The sequence below is a fragment of the Kogia breviceps genome, chromosome 5, assembly GCF_026419965.1.
Source record: "Kogia breviceps isolate mKogBre1 chromosome 5, mKogBre1 haplotype 1, whole genome shotgun sequence".
Taxonomy (NCBI): Eukaryota; Metazoa; Chordata; class Mammalia; order Artiodactyla; family Physeteridae; genus Kogia; species Kogia breviceps.
The window spans coordinates 29604344-29610725 of record NC_081314.1 but is presented as its reverse complement, the minus strand read 5'-3'; positions in this window follow the sequence as shown (position 1 = coordinate 29610725).

The following is a 6382-nucleotide window of genomic DNA, read 5'->3' as shown; positions in this document are numbered from 1 at the left end:
TTCACGAAGCGGTCATATTTAATCTGATAGGGCCCTTTGAAAGGGCCCAGGGTTTGGATGAGCCACCACAAGGTGGCGCTAGATGCCAGGTATTCCCACTAGCCTCAGCTGGGCCCCAATCTTTTTTTTTTTTTTTTTTTGTGGTACGCGTGCCTCTCACTGTTGTGGCTTCTCCCTTTGCGGAGCGCAAGCTCTGGACGCGCAGGCTCAGCGGCCACGGCTCATGGGCCCAGCCGCTCTGCGGCATGTGGGATCCTCCCAGACCGGGGCACGAACCCGTGTCCCCTGCATCGGCAGGCGGACTCCCAACCACTGCGCCACCAGGGAAGCCCATGGGCCCCAATCTTAATTGCAGTTAAAGCATGTCCATTTTTATTGTCTTTGAAGAGGAAGGGAAATGCTTACAAATGTGTTTTCTAGGTCAACTTTAGCTCATAAGATCAATTTTGGCCTCACAGTGGGGATAAGTAAGCAAGGGTGATTTTCTCCAGCATTCATTCTACTTTGCCTACTGAAGGCAACAATTTTAGGCAATGGGCTCTGAAAGTATCTGCAAGGCCTGACCCCTCCTCACCCTCAAGTGGTTCTGTGGACTTGCTTTTACGTTGCCGGGGTTTAAAGCAAGAGAAGGGACTGCAGTGTGAACACTTGTTTGCCTCACACATTATTCAGTTATCTTTGACAGCCTTTGGTTCCCTGTTTCACAGTTATCAATCAAGGGAGGGAAAATTGTGAAGTAAATGTGTCTACCAAGAGAGTGTTTTCCAGGACCAAGTTTGCTGTTGGGGAGCAAATATTTAACAGAAGCTTAAATAGGCTCCATTAATGAAACCAAAAATAAAATTAGCTGCTTTTTCACTTTTCCTTTCTGCCCTTCTCAGATGTGTGGCATTTCATTAGATAGTATTCAGTAGGTACTGGCTAGGCACAGGGTCCCGTGGGGTCACTGTGGCTGGAGTACAGGATTGGGAAGGGAGGCAGTGTGGGCACATGCTGAGAGGTAGCCCTGGCCGAATCTTCACTCAGCCAAAGCAAGACAGCTAGGAAGCCAAACACAAACACAACCATCAGAGGAAAGAGAAACAGAAAGAAAGGCTGTGGGAAACCTGAACTTGACAACCGTCATCATTTATAATATTTCCACATTTTCACAGTAGAGGCATCATACGCTCTGGTCTGGGGCATGGCCATGAAGATGAGAACGTAACACACAGCTCCTTTAGAGTATCTTACCAAGCACATCTAGAAAAACATCAAGACTAGCAAAATGAGACAATTCCCAGAGGAATTATAACTGCTAAAAATATGGTCAACTCTAGAGATAATCACAAATTAAATTGAGACTCTCCTTTTTCCTACCAAATGGATGAAGTTTAAAAAACAATACTCCAGGCTGGTAAAGAAATAGATGTTCATATTTGTTCAACTATAGCTGATACTTTTTCTTCTTTATACTCTTCTGAAGTTTCCATGTTTTCTGTAATGAGCATATATTGCTTTTACATTAAGAAAAAAAGTAATCTAGCATCCTCAACTCCTCTGAAAACCTCATAAGTTAAATGAACTAAAATCCTTGTGACAAATCTGCTAGAAATTAAGATTCTTACCCACCAGGAACTAGAAGACACCTCCCAGGAATAAGAGAATGGGTATCTTAGGATATTCTTTTTGTTCCCAGTGCTCTGAACTCACGGGGAGGTGCCTTGGATGGGGGATTTTTATCTGTTGGGCTGGGCCCTCCATGGCTGCTTTGAATTTAGAAACGCATATCCTTCAGTCCCTTGGGGAATTTTACTCGAGATTTTTATTTAGTTATTCCTTACCACTATCAACACACATACACACACCCCACATGTATCATCTCTCTTTCTGGAACTCTTATTAAAATGTTTCACTTCCTGAACTCATGCCATAATTTTACAATCTGTTCTCTCCTTCTCTGCCATCTCTCTTTCTTAACATTTTGCTTTCTGGGAGATTTAGCTCACAATCCTTTCATTGAGTTTTTAAATTTCTGCTTTCACAATTTTAATTTCCAAGAATCTTTTTATTCTTTGTGTCCATTTTATTTTATAAATTTATGTATTTATGAATGTATATATGTATTTATTTTTGGCTACATTGGGTCTTCTTTGCTGCACGTGGGCTTTCTTTAGTTGTGTCGAGCAGGGGCTGCTCTTCATTGCGGTGTGCGGGCTTCTCATTGTGGTGGCTTCTCTTGTTGCAGAGCAATGGCTCTAGGCATGCAGGCTTCAGTAGTTGCGGCATGCAGTCCCAGTAGTTGTGTCTCACGGGCCCTAGAGCGCAGGCTCCATAGTTGTGGTGCATGGACTTAGTTGCTCCGCGGCATGTGGGATTTTCCCGCACCAGGGCGCGAACCCATGTCCTCTGCATTGGCAGGCAGGTTCTTAAACACTGCGCCACCAAGGAAGCCCTCGATGTCCTTTTTTTTTTAAAACAATGTTTTTATAATTTATTTACTTATTTATTTTTGGCTGCGTTGGGTCTTCGTTGCTGCGCGTGGGCTTTCTCTAGTTGCAACGAGCGGGGGCTACTCTTTGTTGCAGTGTGTGGGCTCCTCATTGTGGTGGCTTCTCGTTGCGAAGCACAGGCTCTAGGTGTGTGGGCTTCAGTAGTTGTGGCTCACGGGCTTAGTTACTCGTGACATGTGGGATCTTCCTGGACCAGGGCTTGAACCTGTGTCCCCTGCATTGGCAGGCGGATTCTTAACCACTGTGCCACCAGGAAAGCCCTGTTCATTTTTAAAATAGCAATTTAATCATGTTTCATGGAAGCAATGTCTTCTCTGATCTAAGGCATATACTTTCCACAGGGGCAAAGTTGTCCCCCAGATGGGCAAAAATCGGTTCTATGGGGGTTGGCAAAAAATATCAGATATTACAGTAAATTGTGGCCCTCCAAAACTCAACCATATTTGACAAAATCACATTCTTTAATATTTAATTTTTGTCATTAGGAAAAAATAAGTTTTGATTCTAATTTTTCTCCTTAGAGATGTGGTTTAGTTTTCATCTCCCTATGTAGTCTCCCTATCAGTCTGGATTCTCCAGAGAAACAGAACCAATATATATAATTATATATAAGATATATTGTATGTATAATAATATATGTATACATTATATAATTATATAACATAAATACATAATTGTATATTTTTTCCTTAGTCAGCTTTTTATTATGGTTTTGTTATTTGATTTTATCCACACAGTTAGATGTTCAAGTTCTTTATCCACTCAACCAAGTGAAGACATTTAATAGACAGACAAATGGTTGGATTTGGGGATATATTAAGGATAATGTAAACTGTTAGCAAAACAAATAAGTGTCTGACATTTAGGAAAAAACAGAAGGGGAATAGAGAAATTCACAAAAAAGCAAAGAGATGGGTAATTTAAAAATAAATATGTAAATAAATAAGGAGAGAGAGAGAGAGAGATTGGTTTACTATAAGGAATTGGCTCACACAGGATTGGTTTACTATAAGGAATTGGCTCACACAGTTATGGAGGCTGAGAAGTCCAGGATCTACAGTTATCAAGCTGGAGGCTCAGGGGAGCAGACAGTATAGTTCCAGTCCAAGTCTGATGGCCTAAGAAGCAAGAGCGTTGATGGTTTAAGTTCAAGCCTGAATCTGAGTCTGAAAGCAGGAGAAGAGCAATGTCCCAGGTCAAAGACAGGCAGAGAGAAAAATTCTTTTTTACTCAGCCTTTTATTCTATTCAGGCCTTCAACAGATTGAATGAGGCCCACCCACACTGGGGAGGGCAATCTGCTTTACTCAGTCTACTGATTCAAACATTAACCTCATCCAGAAACAGCCTCACAGACACACTCAGAAATGATGTTTAACCTATCTGGGTATTCTGAGGCCCAGTCATCACACTCCATTTCCTTTTTTTTTTTTTTTTTTTTTTTCCTGTTTTGGTCTAAACCTTTATTGTTAGGGGCTGTCCTCAGGTTTGTGGTGATCCTTGGTTTTCCATTCATATTTTTAAATGGGGAGCTAAAAGCTGGTTAGAACTCTGAGCATCAGAGTTGTCAATGTGGGCTTCTCTGTATGGCAATCTGCCTGTTGCTTTTTATAACCCACATTTTGATATCTTTAGATCTCTCCAGAAAATAATCTTCCAGCCCCTGCCTGGAAGATACCATCCTAGCTACCCGTGATCTGGGAGCCAAGCCAGTGAGGGGTGGGGAAAATCTCAGTGTTTGGCATGTAAGCTTTCTCCTAGTTCACTGTGAAAATCTTTAGTACTACCTTCAGAACAGTGCCCCATCCTTACGGTTGCCTGGTATGCTGTTATCCAGAGACTTGTTTTTAGCCACTAGTCTTGTGGGGTTGGGGACCTACAGTTGTCTGGCTCTGTGTGCATTGGGAGGGGGTTGGGAGTATAGATGCTCTTTAATGATTTTCAACCAGTTCTCCTGTTTTTAGTCCCATCTGCACCCACACTTCTAGAAATTGCTGGTGCCACCAAGTCCTGGGCTACAGAGCCTTTGGGAGTTCTCAATGCAAACTGAGTTGCTCCTTGTCTTTCCTCACTATGGGCTTAAGGTTCAACTTCTCATCTACAAGTCAGCTGCTATTCATCCTCCTGTGTTCAAGCCTCCCACATTTTATCATCACTTTATGGTTTTGTGCAGTAAAGAATCTTTTTGTTGTCATTTTAGTGGGGTTTCCAGAAGGAGCTGAAATAAGTACATGTGCTTAGTCTGTACATGTAGTCTAATTAGTCAGTTGGGTCGGGAAGGAAAAGGTAGCACACAGACTGGTGGACAATTTGAGCAGGGAGTAGATTGGCATGGTTGCCAAGGGTAAAGGGCCTGACAGATCTGGAGGGGCGGAGGCAACTCAGGGGAGCTGAACTGGTGGTATGTGCTTCGAACTTAAGAAAGGTTCATTCCAGGTATTGCCTTGACAGAGTCCAAGGTGTTGCTGAATCAGAATCGGGTAGCTATTCAGAGAGCTGCTTCAAGTCGTATCCCAATGTATGCATCAAGGACGTTAGAAATAGCCATACTTTTTTTCCATTAACTTCATTCTTAGTATTCTTGCCTAAGAGAGAAGCTTATATATATTTATTAGCATATATATATGTATATATATAGTAGCTTCTCTTAGGAAAGTATACATATGTGTATATGTGGACTTTTTCACAAAGATGTTCATTAGCAGCATTTTTATAATACCAAATATTAGAAACAGTCTAAACCAGGGCTTAACAAATGATGGCCTATTGGTCAAATCGAGCCCTCCTCCTACTTTTGTAGATGGAGTTGTGCTGAAGCACAGCCACCCCCAAGTACATATCATTTATGTCTCCTTTCCTGCTATAACAGCAGAGACTATGGCCAGCAAAGCCTAAATCCTTACTGTCTGGTCCTTTAAGAAAAAGTTTGTTGACCCTTGGTCTGAATGACTAGTAGAAAAGTGTTCAAGCCAACTCAGGTGCATCATACACTGAACTAGAATATAGTCAATGAACACCGAATCTAGGAAAAAGTTGTGTTTTTTTTTTAACTGTAAAAAAACCCACATAACATAAAATTTACCTTCTTAACCATTTTTAAGTGTACAGTTCAATAGTGTTAACTATGTTCACATTGTCGTGAAACAGAGCTTCATCTTGCAAAACTGAAACTCTCTACCCATTAAATAACATTTCCCTTTCCCCAGCCTGGTATTCTAATTTCTGTTTCTATGAATTTGAATACTTTAGATGCCTCAGTTGAGTGGAATCGTGCAAGTTTTGTCTTTTTGTGACTGGCTTATTTGACTTAGCATAGTGCCCTCAAGCTTCATCCATGTTGTAGCATGTGACAGAATTTCCTTCCTTCTTAAGGCTGAATAAAATTCCATTTTACGTATATACTACACTCTGTTCATCCATCAATAGATATTTGGGTTGCTTCTGCCTTTTGCTTATTGTGAATAATGCTGCAATGAACATGGGTGTACAAATATTTCTGTGAGACCCTGCTTCCAATTCTTTTGGCTATAAACCCAGAAATAGCATGGCTGGATCATATAATAGTTCTATTTTTAATTTTTTGAGGAATCTTAATGCTATTTTCCATAGTAATTGTACCATTCCCCCCACCTTTTTATTGAAGTATAGGTGACATACAATATTTTGTTAGTTCCAGGTGGACAGCATAGTGGTTTGACAGTTATATGCAATACAAATCGATCACCACGATAAGTCATTAGACTTATGTGTCTGCCACCCTAAAAAGTTATTACAATATTATTGACTATATTCCCTATGCCGTACATTACATCCCCATAACTTATTTATCTTATAAGTAGAAGTTTGTACCTCTTAATCCTCTTCACCAATTTTGCCCAACTCCCCACCTGC